This window comes from Pipra filicauda, unplaced genomic scaffold (genome assembly GCF_003945595.2).
Source record: "Pipra filicauda isolate LSUMZ 115617 unplaced genomic scaffold, ASM394559v2 scaffold185_size1782982_pilon, whole genome shotgun sequence".
In the NCBI taxonomy this organism is placed as follows: Eukaryota; Metazoa; Chordata; class Aves; order Passeriformes; family Pipridae; genus Pipra; species Pipra filicauda.
This window is the reverse complement of record NW_024104293.1, coordinates 1,496,145-1,509,346: the sequence shown is the minus strand read 5'-3', so window position 1 is coordinate 1,509,346 and position 13,202 is coordinate 1,496,145. Positions and strand designations below refer to the sequence as shown.

At 53.8% G+C, this 13,202-nt stretch overlaps 6 long non-coding RNA genes across 6 annotated transcripts; 1 reads left to right on the top strand and 5 right to left on the bottom strand.

Moving 5' to 3' along the window:
• The first annotated feature begins 236 nt into the window (after nucleotides 1-236).
• On the top strand, nucleotides 237-574 carry LOC113996611. The gene is made up of 3 exons (XR_005563089.1): nucleotides 237-270; nucleotides 379-452; nucleotides 537-574. It is a non-coding gene; the product is annotated as an uncharacterized LOC113996611 (long non-coding RNA).
• A 360-nt stretch (nucleotides 575-934) lies between these two features.
• Nucleotides 935-2,288, bottom strand: LOC120323029. Its single transcript, XR_005563084.1, has 4 exons — nucleotides 2,278-2,288; nucleotides 2,126-2,193; nucleotides 1,864-1,941; nucleotides 935-1,788 (listed from the first exon to the last, which is right to left on the bottom strand). It is a non-coding gene; the product is annotated as an uncharacterized LOC120323029 (long non-coding RNA).
• A 1,913-nt stretch (nucleotides 2,289-4,201) lies between these two features.
• On the bottom strand, nucleotides 4,202-4,744 carry LOC120323032. Its single transcript, XR_005563088.1, has 3 exons — nucleotides 4,680-4,744; nucleotides 4,537-4,586; nucleotides 4,202-4,432 (listed from the first exon to the last, which is right to left on the bottom strand). It is a non-coding gene; the product is annotated as an uncharacterized LOC120323032 (long non-coding RNA).
• Nucleotides 4,745-5,085: 341 nt separating this feature from the next.
• LOC120323030 lies at nucleotides 5,086-6,688 on the bottom strand. The gene is made up of 5 exons (XR_005563085.1): nucleotides 6,648-6,688; nucleotides 6,466-6,539; nucleotides 6,314-6,381; nucleotides 6,051-6,128; nucleotides 5,086-5,975 (listed from the first exon to the last, which is right to left on the bottom strand). It is a non-coding gene; the product is annotated as an uncharacterized LOC120323030 (long non-coding RNA).
• A 1,534-nt stretch (nucleotides 6,689-8,222) lies between these two features.
• Nucleotides 8,223-8,670, bottom strand: LOC113996138. The gene is made up of 4 exons (XR_005563086.1): nucleotides 8,645-8,670; nucleotides 8,504-8,547; nucleotides 8,366-8,406; nucleotides 8,223-8,259 (listed from the first exon to the last, which is right to left on the bottom strand). It is a non-coding gene; the product is annotated as an uncharacterized LOC113996138 (long non-coding RNA).
• A 529-nt stretch (nucleotides 8,671-9,199) lies between these two features.
• On the bottom strand, nucleotides 9,200-10,516 carry LOC120323031. The gene is made up of 3 exons (XR_005563087.1): nucleotides 10,444-10,516; nucleotides 10,181-10,258; nucleotides 9,200-10,105 (listed from the first exon to the last, which is right to left on the bottom strand). It is a non-coding gene; the product is annotated as an uncharacterized LOC120323031 (long non-coding RNA).
• Between the last annotated feature and the right edge of the window lie 2,686 nt (nucleotides 10,517-13,202).

Here is a 13,202-nt window from a genome sequence, read left to right as displayed (position 1 = left end):
CTTTTGTAATTTTTTATCTTTTTTTCTTTTCCTTAGGAGCCTTGCATCTTTTGGGATCTCCTGCTCATCTCACCTGCAGCTTGACATTTTTTCACAAGTGTGATCCGGTCCCAAGGTGAAGCTGCTGACATCAGCACAAAGATGTGGCTTTTGGCTCCACGTTTACTCGCAGTGTTAAGGATTTAGTTGTTCTGGTTTGTTTTTTCTTTGTTTTCAGCTGCAGAGCCCTGGCCCCAGGAGGCTCTAGGCACCGGAGGGGAGGTGATCCAGGTGAGTCCCGGTGAGCAAGGTGAGCATTGACTCCAGGACTGGACTAGATGGTCTTTTACAGGTGTTGTGGTGAATCTGTGCACATGCTTTGTTTCTTGTGTTTTCCAGGGGTTCTGCCACCTTCTCACAGACAGTCCAGTGCTTCAGGGCCCCTGCTGGTAAGAGGTCACTGTGGAGGAGAGGTAGGTAGGAGCTCCCCCAGGAAAGCCATCCTTTCAGGCAGTACCTCAGTCTGTACCTTTGCCTTTGGCTTCTTTACTTTGCAGAGAATGTGTGCAGCCTCAGAGGGCTGGAGCCACCTGCCAGTTAGGTGTGATGGTCTTCAGCTGTCCTTGTGAGTAATCTCCTAGTACTACCAGGGTCATCAACTAAGGCTCGACCTTTCCCAGCTGCAGGTGCCAAAAGCCACATCTCCATGCTGCCATCAGGTGATGACCCACCTTCCTGCTCTGCTCCTCTGGCCTCTGTTCTGTTCAACTCTGCTCAAAGAAATGAGTTAGCAAGGTCAGCCACGTACCCCTCCCGTGGTCTCAGGAAAAGCCCGTTCTCGTGACTGCACACACACTGCAGGCAGGGGCTGCCTCCAGGAGAACTGCTGCCCTGAGACCTGAGCCCATCCACAGGGGAACTGGAGAGTCTCCTTCCTACTCCACCTACCCCCAAGTCTACACTGCAGGGCAGAGCAGTTCCAGGCCCAACACAAACTCCAAGGACACATTTCCAGACAAGGGCTGTGGTGCAACGAGGAGAGAGAACTCTGAGAGAGGAACGACGCCAAAACGGATGTGCTGCCGCACGAGAAGACGGAGGATACGGCGAGACTGAACGGAGGAGGCTCTGAGGAGCCTGAAAAGACACTCTAACAGAATGGCCTGGGACAAGAATTGCCCACAAAATTGCTGAGATGGATGGGAGACAAGGCTATGCTCAGAATCTTCTTAGATTCTCACAAGTCCCAGGTGGGATGACAAGGGATGACTGCACGGCACAGCCACCGATACAACCTGTGAGGAGGCTGTAAAAGACACCTGACCTGACACTTCTCAGATGTGATTCCGATGCACGTCCAAGCTAGTGAGCCAAAGAACGGATGGTATGGGCACTGAGCTGGGCAGTGCAGAGGTTCAAGACCCTAGGAATGATGCCTTGGCATCTCAGATAAGACCTTGGAGGGCAGGAAGCAAAGACACCCTGACTGTGAAGTGTAAGACACGAAACACAGACCGGACAAAGGACACGACACAGACCTGAACTGCTCTGCCCTGCACATCCTACTCCATGATGAAAAGTAAACTGCTCCTCCTATGTGTGCCAAGGGCCTGTTAGGGCAGACCCTTTCCCCTCTGCTCATTTGACAATCCCTCCCTCCTAACCATAAAACTGGACCCAGCTCCCATCCCCTCTCCAGGTGGGAGCCCTCCACTTATCTTTCCCACAGCTGGGGATGTGAATCCATCTTCGATGCCAAGGAAGGACGCCCGGCTGGCTCAGAGGGTCCTGTGATCCCTGACTCGGTCGCTGGGAGAAAGAAAACAGAAACTGAGACAAGAGTTGGGCAGCACGTGGGAGATAACCCTGCAATTGGCTACTCACCCTCCCCTGAGCTGAGAGGTTCTCGGGCCACTGGCTCCGACCCCAGTCGGAGGCTGCTGCCATCACCGTGTGCCGTACCTGGGGGAGTGAGAAAAAAAGTTACGGGGTGTTTCTGAAAGTAAGGGAGACCCCAGCACCTCCTCCCCACCTCCCTGACTCAACCTCAGTGCTCCTCCTTTCCAAAGGCAGGCTGGATGGCACCTGCAGCTGGGAAAGCTCCAGCCTTAATTGATGACCCTGGTAGTACTAAGAGATTACTCACAAGGACAGCTGAAGACCATCACACCTAACTGGCAGGTGGCTCCAGCCCTCTGAGGCTGCACACATTCTCTGCAAAGTAAAGAAGCCAAAGGCAAAGGTACAGACTGAGATACTGCTTGAAAGGATGGTTTTCCTGGGGGAGCTCCTACCTACCTCTCCTCCACAGTGACCTCTCACCAGCAGGGGCCCTGAAGCACTGGACTGTCTGTGAGAAGGTGGCAGAACCCCTGGAAAACACAAGAAACAAAGCACGTGCACAGATTCACCACAACACCTGTAAAAGACCATCCAGTTCTGTCCTGGAGTCAATGCTCACCTTGCTCACTGGGACTCACCTGGATCACCTCCCCTCCGGTGCCTAGAGCCTCCTGGGACCAGGGCTCTGCAGCTGAAAACAAAAAGCAAAACAAGAAAATGCTTAACACAGTGAGTAAACGTGGAGCCAGAAGCCACATCTTTGTGCTGCCATCAGGTGATGACCCACCTTCTTGCTCTGCTCCTCTGGCCTCTGTTCTGTTCAAACTCTGCTTTACACCCTGTCCCCCTGACATGGTAAAGAAACCCTAACCAAAGTCTCCCAGATAGAGGGGGAGAGCTCCAAGAGTCTCCCTTCTCTTTAGGCAAACCCCCCAGGGTCACTGCCTGCAGCCAAAGACTGCAGCTGTAATTGCACAGAATATCTGGGGGAAGGAGAGGAAAACTTAAGTGGCACATCTGAAAAGTCAGTGGGTGCCTTCACAGGCATTTAGGGGGCTCCTGGACACTGCTTTCCACCCATCCTACCTTCAAAACACCCCTGGCAATTCTTAACCTGGCACCCCAGCCCTTCCTCCTTCTCTGGGCTGTAACCCCCCACTGACTACTTGCACACCTGGGTGTCTGTAGCATCTTCAACACAGAGCAGCTTCACCTGAGGACTGGATCACACTGGTGAAAAAATGCCAAGGTGCAGTCGAGATGATCAGGAGATCCCAAAAGATGCAAGGCTCCTAAGGAAAAGAAAAAAAAAATAAAAGCAGTTTACCAATACGAAGTTATTAAATTTAAAACCCCTGCATTTGAGTGTAATCCTCTTCATTGCCATCTACAGCTCTGCTTCTTTGGATGCCAAAGCTGATGCTTCAATAAAGCAGGAATAACTTAAGAAGTCCCATTAAATGAAAGAAAGGGAGAGCTCTTATCCCATTGAAGCCCCGCTGCTGGATGAGCTCACTGCACACGACTGCACCTGAGCTAGGGACCCCTGAGCTATGGGCCCCTGAGTTAGGGACCCCCGAGCTAGGGACCCCTGAGTTAGGGACCCCTGAGTTAGGGACCCCAGAGCTAGGGACCCCAGAGCTATGGGCCCCTGAGTTAGGGACCCCTGAGCTAGGGACCCCAGAGCTAGGGACCCCTGCTCCATCCGGCAGGACCGTACAGCCATGGGCTCGAGTGCCTGAGGGAACTGACATGTTGATGTCAGACTCTGAGCAATATTCCATCTACCCACTGAGCCACGGAGCAGGGCAGAGCAGGTCCAGGCTGACCCCAAGTGACACACCCCACACCTGTGACCACACACACCACGTGACACAGAACACGGAGCAGACAAAGGACATGACACAGACTGGAACTGCTCTGCCCTGCACACGGGAATCCCATGATAAAAAAAAAGCCCTTCCTTTGATGTGTCCAAATAACCTGTCCCAGGATACCCCCTGCACCAGACTAATTGCAAAAATCCCTCCAGGTGAGGCACACACTTGCACCCACTCCCAACCCCTCTCTGGGTCTTTGCCCTGCACTTATCTTGCCGAGAGCAGGGAATGCCAATCCATCTTGGATGCACAGGAGGGGCACCTGGGCTGCCTCAGAGGTTCCTGCCATCGTCACACTACTCGGAGTCAGCTGTGAGAAAGAAAACCAGACACCAGATCTGAGGAGTGTGGCACGAGGCCCCAGCCCCCACGATCCCTCTACTCACTGTCACCCAGGCAGGTCCATGGGTCGCTGACTCTGACCAGACTTGGACAACGTGCTGTCATCTTCTGGGATACCTGAGAGAGAGAGAGAGAGAGAGACAAAATTAGAGGGCATCTCTAAAGCTGCAGTGGATCCCCGCTCCTCCTGCTGCCTCCCCGACTCACCTCCAATGCTCATCTGCTCCCAAGGGTTACCTGGATGGCACCTGCAATCCAAAAAGCTCAGTGCTTCGTTGCTGATCCTTTCAATACTCGGAGATCACCTACAAGGGCAGCTCCAGAGGACCAAACTGTGTCCGTCACCTCACTGTGAGTTGGCTTCGGCCCTGTGAGGCTGTGTACATCTCCTGCAAAAAATCCCAGAGGCAACTGTGAGTACTTAGATACTGCCCAAGAGTTTGCTGCTCCCGTGGCAGCTTCTGTCTGACACCCCTTGACCGTGACCTCTTACAGGCAGGGTCCCTGTCACGTTGGACTGCGCGTTAGAAGTCTGTGCACTGCCTGGAAAACAAAAAACCAAGGATGTACACAGATTCACCACAAGTACACCGCCTGCAAAAGAGCAGCTAGTTTTCTCCTGCAGTCACTGCTCACCTTCCTCACCGGGCTCACCTTCCCTCTGGTGCCTGTCATCTGTTGGGCCGAGGGCTCTGCATCTTAAAAAAAAACAAAAAACCAAAACTAAACCACCAAACCATCCAAATGATCAAGTAAACCTAGGCCCAAAAGTCATGTCTTGGCTCTGACCTCACATGAGGACCCACCTTCTGACTGTGCTCCTCCAGCCTCCTCTGTTCATCTCTGCTTTACATCCAGTCCCTCTGACGCTGCAAAGAAATGAGTTAGCAAAGTCAGCCACATACACAGGGGGACCTTAACTGCTGTGCAATTCTAATTTCTCCTTAGACAAGCCCTCTGGGGTCCAAAGACAACCTGCACAAACAAACACTGCCCTCACTTTAAGGCCCTGCCCTCAGTGCCTGAGCCTATCACAGGGGAACTGGGAGGTCTCCTTTCTACTCCACCTACCCCCAAGTCTACACTGCAGGGCAGAGCAGTTCCAGGCCCAACACAAACTCCAAGGACACATTTCCAGACAAGGGCTGTGGTGCAACCAGGAGAGAGAGCTCTGAGAAAGGAACGACGCCCAAACGGATGTGCTGCCGCACGAGAAGACGGAGGATACGGCGAGACTGAACGGAGGAGGCTCTGAGGAGCCTGAAAAGACACTCTGACAGAATGGCCTGGGACAAGAACTGCCCACAAAATTGCTGAGATGGATGGGAGACAAGGCTATGCTCAGAATCTTCTTAGATTCTCACAAGTCCCAGGTGGGATGACAAGGGATGACTGCACGGCACAGCCACCGATACAACCTGTGAGGAGGCTGTAAAAGACACCTGACCTGACACTTCTCAGATGTGATTCTGATGCACGTCCAAGCTAGTGAGCCAAAGAACGGATGGTATGGGCACTGGGCTGGGCAGTGCAGAGGTTCAACACTCTAGGAATGATGCCTTGGCATCTCAGATAAGACCTTGGAGTGTAGGAAGCAAAGACACCCTGACTGTGAAGTGTAAGACACGAAACACAGACCGGACAAAGGACACGACACAGACCTGAACTGCTCTGCCCTGCACATCCTACTCCATGATGAAAAGTAAACTGCTCCTCCTATGTGTGCCAAGGGCCTGTTAGGGCAGACCCTTTCCCCTCTGCTCATTTGACAATCCCTCCCTCCTAACCATAAAACTGGACCCAGCTCCCATCCCCTCTCCAGGTGGGAGCCCTCCACTTATCTTTCCCACAGCTGGGGATGTGAATCCATCTTCGATGTGAAGGAAGGACGCCCGGCTGGCTCAGAGGGTCCTGTGATCCCTGACTCGGTCGCTGGGAGAAAGAAAACAGAAACTGAGACAAGAGTTGGGCAGCACGTGGGAGATAACCCTGCAATTGGCTACTCACCCTCCCCTGAGCTGAGAGGTTCTCGGGCCACTGGCTCCGACCCCAGTCGGAGGCTGCTGCCATCACCGTGTGCCATACCTGGGGGAGTGAGAAAAAAAGTTACGGGGTGTTTCTGAAAGTAAGGGAGACCCCAGCACCTCCTCCCCACCTCCCTGACTCAACCTCAGTGCTCCTCCTTGGCCAAAGGCAGGCTGGATGGCACCTGCAGCTGGGAAAGCTCCAGCCTTAATTGATGACCCTGGTAGTACTAGGAGATTACTCACAAGGACAGCTGAAGACCATCACACCTAACTGGCAGGTGGCTCCAGCCCTCTGAGGCTGCACACATTCTCTGCAAAGTAAAAAAGCCAAAGGCAAATGTACAGACTGAGGTACTGCCTGAAAGGATGGCTTTCCTGGGGTACCTCCCACCTACCTCTCCTCCACAGTGACCTCTTACCAGCAGGGGCCCTGAAGCACTGGACTGTCTGTGAGAAGGTGGCAGAACCCCTGGAAAACACAAGAAACAAAGCATGTGCACAGATTCACCACAACACCTGTAAAAGACCATCCAGTTCTGTCCTGGAGTCAATGCTCACCTTGCTCACCGGGACTCACCTGGATCACCTCCCCTCCGGTGCCTAGAGCCTCCTGGGCCCAGGGCTCTGCAGCTGAAAACAAAAAGCAAAGCAAGAAAATGCTTAACACAGTGAGTAAACGTGGAGCCAGAAGCCACATCTTTGTGCTGCCATCAGGTGATGACCCACCTTCTTGCTCTGCTCCTCTGGCCTATGTTCTGTTCAACTCTACTTTACACCCTGTCCCTCTGAAATGGTAAAGAAACCCTAACCAAAGTCACCCAGATAGAGGGGGAGAGCTCAAAGAGTCTCCCTTCTCTTTAGGCAAACCACCCAGGGTCACTGCCTGCAGCCAAAGACTGCAGCTGTGATGGCACAGAATATCTGGGGGAAGGAGAGGAAAACTTAAGTGGCACATCTGAAAAGTCAGTGGGTGCCTTCACAGGCATTTAGGGGGCTCCTGGACACTGCTTTCCACCCATACTACCTTCAAAACACCCCTGGCAATTCCTAAGCTGGCACCCCAGTTCTCCCTCCATCTCTGGGCTGTAACCCCCCACTGACTACTTGCACACCTGGGTGTCTGTAGCATCTTCAACACAGAGCAGCTTCACCTGAGGACTGGATCACACTGGTGAAAAAATGCCAAGCTGCAGTCGAGATGATCAGGAGATCCCAAAAGATGCAAGGCTCCTAAGGAAAAGAAAAAAAAAAAATAAAAGCAGTTTACCAATACAAAGTTATTAAATTTAAAACCCCTGCATTTGAGTGTAATCCTCTTCATTGCCATCTACAGCTCTGCTGCTTTGGATGCCAAAGCTGATGCTTCTATAAAGCAGGAATAACTTAAGAAGTCCCATTAAATGAAAGAAAGGGAGAGCTCTTATCCCATTGAAGCCCAGCTGCTGGATGAGCTCACTGCACACGACTGCACCTGAGCTAGGGACCCCCGAGCTAGGGACCCCCGAGCTAGGGACCCCCGAGCTAGGGACCCCCGAGCTAGGGACCCCTGCTCCATCTGGCAGGACCGTACAGCCATGGGCTCGACTGTCTGAGCGAACTGACATGTTGATGTCAGACTCTGAGCAATATTCCATCTACCCACTGATCCACGGAGCAGGGCAGAGCAGGTCCAGGCTGACCCCAAGTGACACACCCCACACCTGTGACCACACACACCACGTGACACAGAACACGGAGCAGACAAAGGACATGACACAGACTGGAACTGCTCTGCCCTGCACACGGGCATCCCATGATAAAAAAAAAGCCCTTCCTTTGATGTGTCCAAATAACCTGTCCCAGGATACCCCCTGCACCAGACTAATTGCAAAACTCCCTCCAGGTGAGGCACACACTTGCACCCACTCCCAACCCCTCTCTGGGTCTTTGCCCTGCACTTATCTTGCCGAGAGCAGGGGATGCCAATCCATCTTGGATGCACAGGAGGGGCACCAGGGCTGCCTCAGAGGTTCCTGCCATCGTCACACTACTCGGAGTCAGCTGTGAGAAAGAAAACCAGACACCAGATCTGAGTAGTGTGGCACGAGGCCCCAGCCCCCACGATCCCTCTACTCACTGTCACCCAGGCAGGTCCTTGGGTCGCTGACTCTGACCAGACTTGGACAACGTGCTGTCATCTTCTGGGATACCTGAGAGAGAGAGAGAGAGAGAGAGAGAGAGAGAGAGAGACAAAATTAGAGGGCATCTCTAAAGCTGCAGTGGATCCCCGCTCCTCCTGCTGCCTCCCCGACTCACCTCCAATGCTCATCTGCTCCCAAAGGTTACCCGGATGGCACCTGCAATCCAAAAAGCTCAGTGCTTCGTTGCTGATCCTTTCAATACTCGGAGATCACCTACAAGGGCAGCTCCAGAGGACCAAACTGTGTCCGTCACCTCACTGTGAGTTGGCTTCGGCCCTGTGAGGCTGTGTACATCTCCTGCAAAAAATCCCAGAGGCAACTGTGAGTACTGAGATACTGCCCAAGAGTTTGCTGCTCCCGTGGCAGCTTCTGTCTGACACCCCTTGACCGTGACCTCTTACAGGCAGGGTCCCCGTCACGTTGGACTGCACGTTAGAAGTCTGTGCACTGCCTGGAAAACAAAAAACCAAGTATGTACGCAGATTCACCACAAGTACACCACCTGCAAAAGAGAAGCTAGTTTTCTCCTGCAGTCACTGCTCACCTTCCTCACCGGGCTCACCTTCCCTCTGGTGCCTGTCGTCTGCTGGGCTGAGGGCTCTGCATCTTAAAAAAAAATAAAAAAACTAAACTAAACCACCAAACCATCCAAATGATCAGTAAACCAAGGGCCAAAAGTCATGTCTTGGCTCTGACCTCACATGAGGACCCACCTTCTGACTGTGCTCCTCCAGCCTCCTCTGTTCATCTCTGCTTTACATCCAGTCCCTCTGACGCTGCAAAGAAATGAGTTAGCAAAGTCAGCCACATACACAGGGGGACCTTAACTGCTGTGCAATTCTAATTTCTCCTTAGACAAGCCCTCTGGGGTCCAAAGACAACCTGCACAAACAAACACTGCCCTCACTTTAAGGCCCTGCCCTCAGTGCCTGAGCCTATCACAGGGGAACTGGGAGGTCTCCTTTCTACTCCACCTACCCCCAAGTCTACACTGCAGGGCAGAGCAGTTCCAGGCCCAACACAAACTCCAAGGACACATTTCCAGACAAGGGCTGTGGTGCAACCAGGAGAGAGAGCTCTGAGAAAGGAACGACGCCAAAACGGATGTGCTGCCGCACGAGAAGACGGAGGATACGGCGAGACTGAACGGAGGAGGCTCTGAGGAGCCTGAAAAGACACTCTAACAGAATGGCCTGGGACAAGAACTGCCCACAAAATTGCTAAGATGGATGGGAGACAATGCTATGTTCAGAATCTTCTTAGATTCTCACAAGTCCCGAGCGGTTACAAGGGATGACTGCACGGCACAGCCACCGATACAACCTGTAAGGAGGCTGTAAAAGACACCTGACCTGACACTTCTCAGATGCGATTCTGATGCACGTCCAAGCTAGTGAGCCAAAGAACGGATGGTATGGGCACTGGGCTGGGCAGTGCAGAGGTTCAAGACCCTAGGAATGATGCCTTGGCATCTCAGATAAGACCCTGGAAGGCAGAAAGGCCTTTGAAGGCAGAAAGCAAAGACATGGTGACTGTGAATAGTAAGACACAAAACACAGACTGGACAAAGGACACGACACAGACCTGAACTGCTCTGCCCTGCACTTCCTACTCCATGATGAAAAGTAAACTGCTCCTCCTACGTGTGCCAAGGGCCTGTTAGGGCAGACCCTTTCCCCTCTGCTCATTTGACAATCCCTCCCTCCTAACCATAAAACTGGACCCAGCTCTCATCCCCTCTCCAGGTGGGAGTCCTCCACTTATCTTTCCCACAGCTGGGGATGTGAATCCATCTTCGATGCCAAGGAAGGACGCCCGGCTGGCTCAGAGGGTCCTGTGATCCCTGACTCGGTCGCTGTGAGAAAGAAAACAGAAACTGAGACAAGAGTTGGGCAGCACGTGGGAGATAACCCTGCAATTGGCTACTCACCCTCCCCTGAGCTGAGAGGTTCTCAGGCCACTGGCTCCGACCCCAGTCGGAGGCTGCTGCCATCACCGTGTGCCATACCTGGGGGAGTGAGGAAAAAGGTTACGTGGTGTTTCTGAAAGTAAGGGAGACCCCAGCACCTCCTCCCTACCTCCCTGACTCAACCTCAATGCTCCTCCATTGCCAAAGGCAGGCTGGATGGCACCTGCAGCTGGGAAAGCTCCAGCCTTAATTGATGACCCTGGTAGTACTAGGAGATTACTCACAAGGACAGCTGAAGACCATCACACCTAACTGGCAGGTGGCTCCAGCCCTCTGAGGCTGCACACATTCTCTGCAAAGTAAAAAAGCCAAAGGCAAATGTACAGACTGAGGTACTGCCTGAAAGGATGGCTTTCCTGGGGTACCTCCCACCTACCTCTCCTCCACAGTGACCTCTTACCAGCAGGGGCCCTGAAGCACTGGACTGTCTGTGAGAAGGTGGCAGAACCCCTGGAAAACACAAGAAACAAAGCATGTGCACAGATTCACCACAACACCTGTAAAAGACCATCCAGTTCTGTCCTGGAGTCAATGCTCACCTTGCTCACCGGGACTCACCCGGATCACCTCCCCTCCGGTGCCTAGAGCCTCCTGGGGCCAGGGCTCTGCAGCTGAAAACAAAAAAAAAACAAACCAGAACAACCAAATCTTTCACACATCCAGTAAACCTGGAGCCAAAAGCCACATCTTTGTGCTGATGTCAGGTGACCACCCACCTTCTTGCTCTGCTCCTCTGCCAAAGACTGCAGCTGTAATTGCACAGAATATCTGGGGGAAGGAGAGGAAAACTGAAGTGGCACATCTGAAAAGTCAGTGGGTGCCTTCACAGGCATTTAGGGGGCTCCTGGACACTGCTTTCCACCCATCCTACCTTCAAAACACCCCTGGCAATTCTTAACCTGGCACCCCAGCCCTCACTCCTTCTCTGGGCTGTAACCCCCCACTGACTACTTGCAAACCTGGGTGTCTGTAGTATCTTCAACACAGAGCAGCTTCACCTGAGGACTGGATAACACTGGTGAAAAAATGCCAAACTGCAGTCGAGATGATCAGGAGATCCCAAAAGATGCAAGGTTTCTAATGAAAAAAAAAAGATAACACATTACAAATGCATCTTACCATTATGGAACACAAAAATATTAAATTTAAAAGCCCTGCTTTTGAGTGTAATCCTCATCAATGCATATACAGCTCTGCTTCTTTGGACACCAAAGCTGATGCTACAAAAAAACAGAAATACCTTAACGAAAAGTCCCATTCAATGAAACAAAGGGAGAACACTTACCTCTTTGAAGCCCGACTGCTGAATGACCTCCCTTGGAAAGGCTGGGGTTAATATACCCCTGGCCGTGCCCACCTCCCTTCCCGTGAGGCCCCGGGGGAAAGGGAGCAGCCCAATCCCGGAGGGTATAAAAGCTCTGGGAGCAGCAGCACCTGAGTGGCATCTCCGCCTTAAAATCAGGATGGGGGAAGAGCTTGCCCGAGGAAAGGACTGTTAACGAGAGCAGGTGTTGTAGTTAGTATTGGGTTCACAGTTAGTGTGGGATTAGGACGCGGGCTGGAGCGGCGCGGCGAAAGCTGGAGAGGGGCGGGCTGGGCTGGACCGGTGGGGGCCGGGGCGGTTCGGGGTCGGGGGCCGGGGCGGCGGGGAGTCGGTCGGGGTCGGGGCGGCGGGGAGTTGAGTTGAGTGGAGCGGGGCGGCGGGGGCTGGGGCTCCGCGGCGTGGCCGCGTCCTATCTGCGGCAGCTGCGGGACAAGGGGGATCCTGGCGGTACCGGAACGGGGCGCGGGGGGGACCGGAGGGAGCCCCGGGGCTGCCGGGACCCTCCCGGGGTGCCGGGCTGAGCCCCCGGGGCTGCCGGGACCCTCCCGCGGGGTTGGGGCTGAGCCCCCGGGGCTGCCGGGACCCTCCCGCGGGGTTGGGGCTGAGCCCCCGGGGCTGCCGGGACCCTCCCGCGGGGCCGGGGCTGAGTCCCCGGGGCTGCCGGGACCCTCCCGGGGTGGTGGGCTGAGCCCCCGGGGCTGCCGGGACCCTCCCGGGGTGCTTCGCGACGGGGGATGTGGAGTGAGGTATAACGGGAATCAGGAAGTGCTTCCACGGCCCCGCGCCCGGTTCGGTGGCTGTGCCGAGGTTTGAACCGGGAAAGAGCCGCTGTCCTGCGGTGAGGACCGGGGGAAATGGCCTTACAATGAGAGTGGGGAGAGTCGGGTTAGAGATTAGGAAAAAATTGGGTGGTCCCGCATTGGAATCGGCTGCCCGGGGAGGGGGTGGAGTCGCCGTTGCTGCAGGTGTCCAAGAGGTGTCGGGATCCGGCGCTGGGTGACGGTTTAGGAGTTACAGGAGCAGTGTTTGGGAATAGTTGGGCTGAGATACTAAAAGATCTGTCCAAAAAAACTGCTAGGAGACTTTTATGTTTTAAAACAGCAGGATATTTGTTTATTCAATGTTGGGAACAAGCCAGCTTGTGCTTAATTACTCTTAATTAATTAATTAATTACTCACAACCTGCAATCTTTTGATTATGATACTTAATTTATACCACAGCCATAAATTTAGTAATGATAACAAAAAAAAGGCTGGAGCTTCCCCAGCTGCAGGTGCCATCCAGCCTGCCTTTGGAAAGGAGGAGCACTGAGGTTGAGTCAGGGAGGTGGGGAGGAGGTGCTGGGGTCTCCCTTACTTTCAGAAAAACCCCGTAACTTTTTTTCTCACTCCCCCAGGTACGGCACACGGTGATGGCAGCAGTCTCTGACTGGGGTCGGAGCCAGTGGCCTGAGAACCTCTCAGCTCAGGGGAGGGTGAGTAGTCGACTAGCTCCGGCCCCCGACCCCGACTAAACTCGCTCACCCCGACAAGCTCCGGCCCCCGATCCCGACTAAACTCGCTCCCCCCGACAAGCTCCGGCCCCCGACCCTGACTAAACTCGCTCACCCCGACAAGCTCCGGCCCCCGATCCCGACTAAACTCGCTCCCCCCGACAAG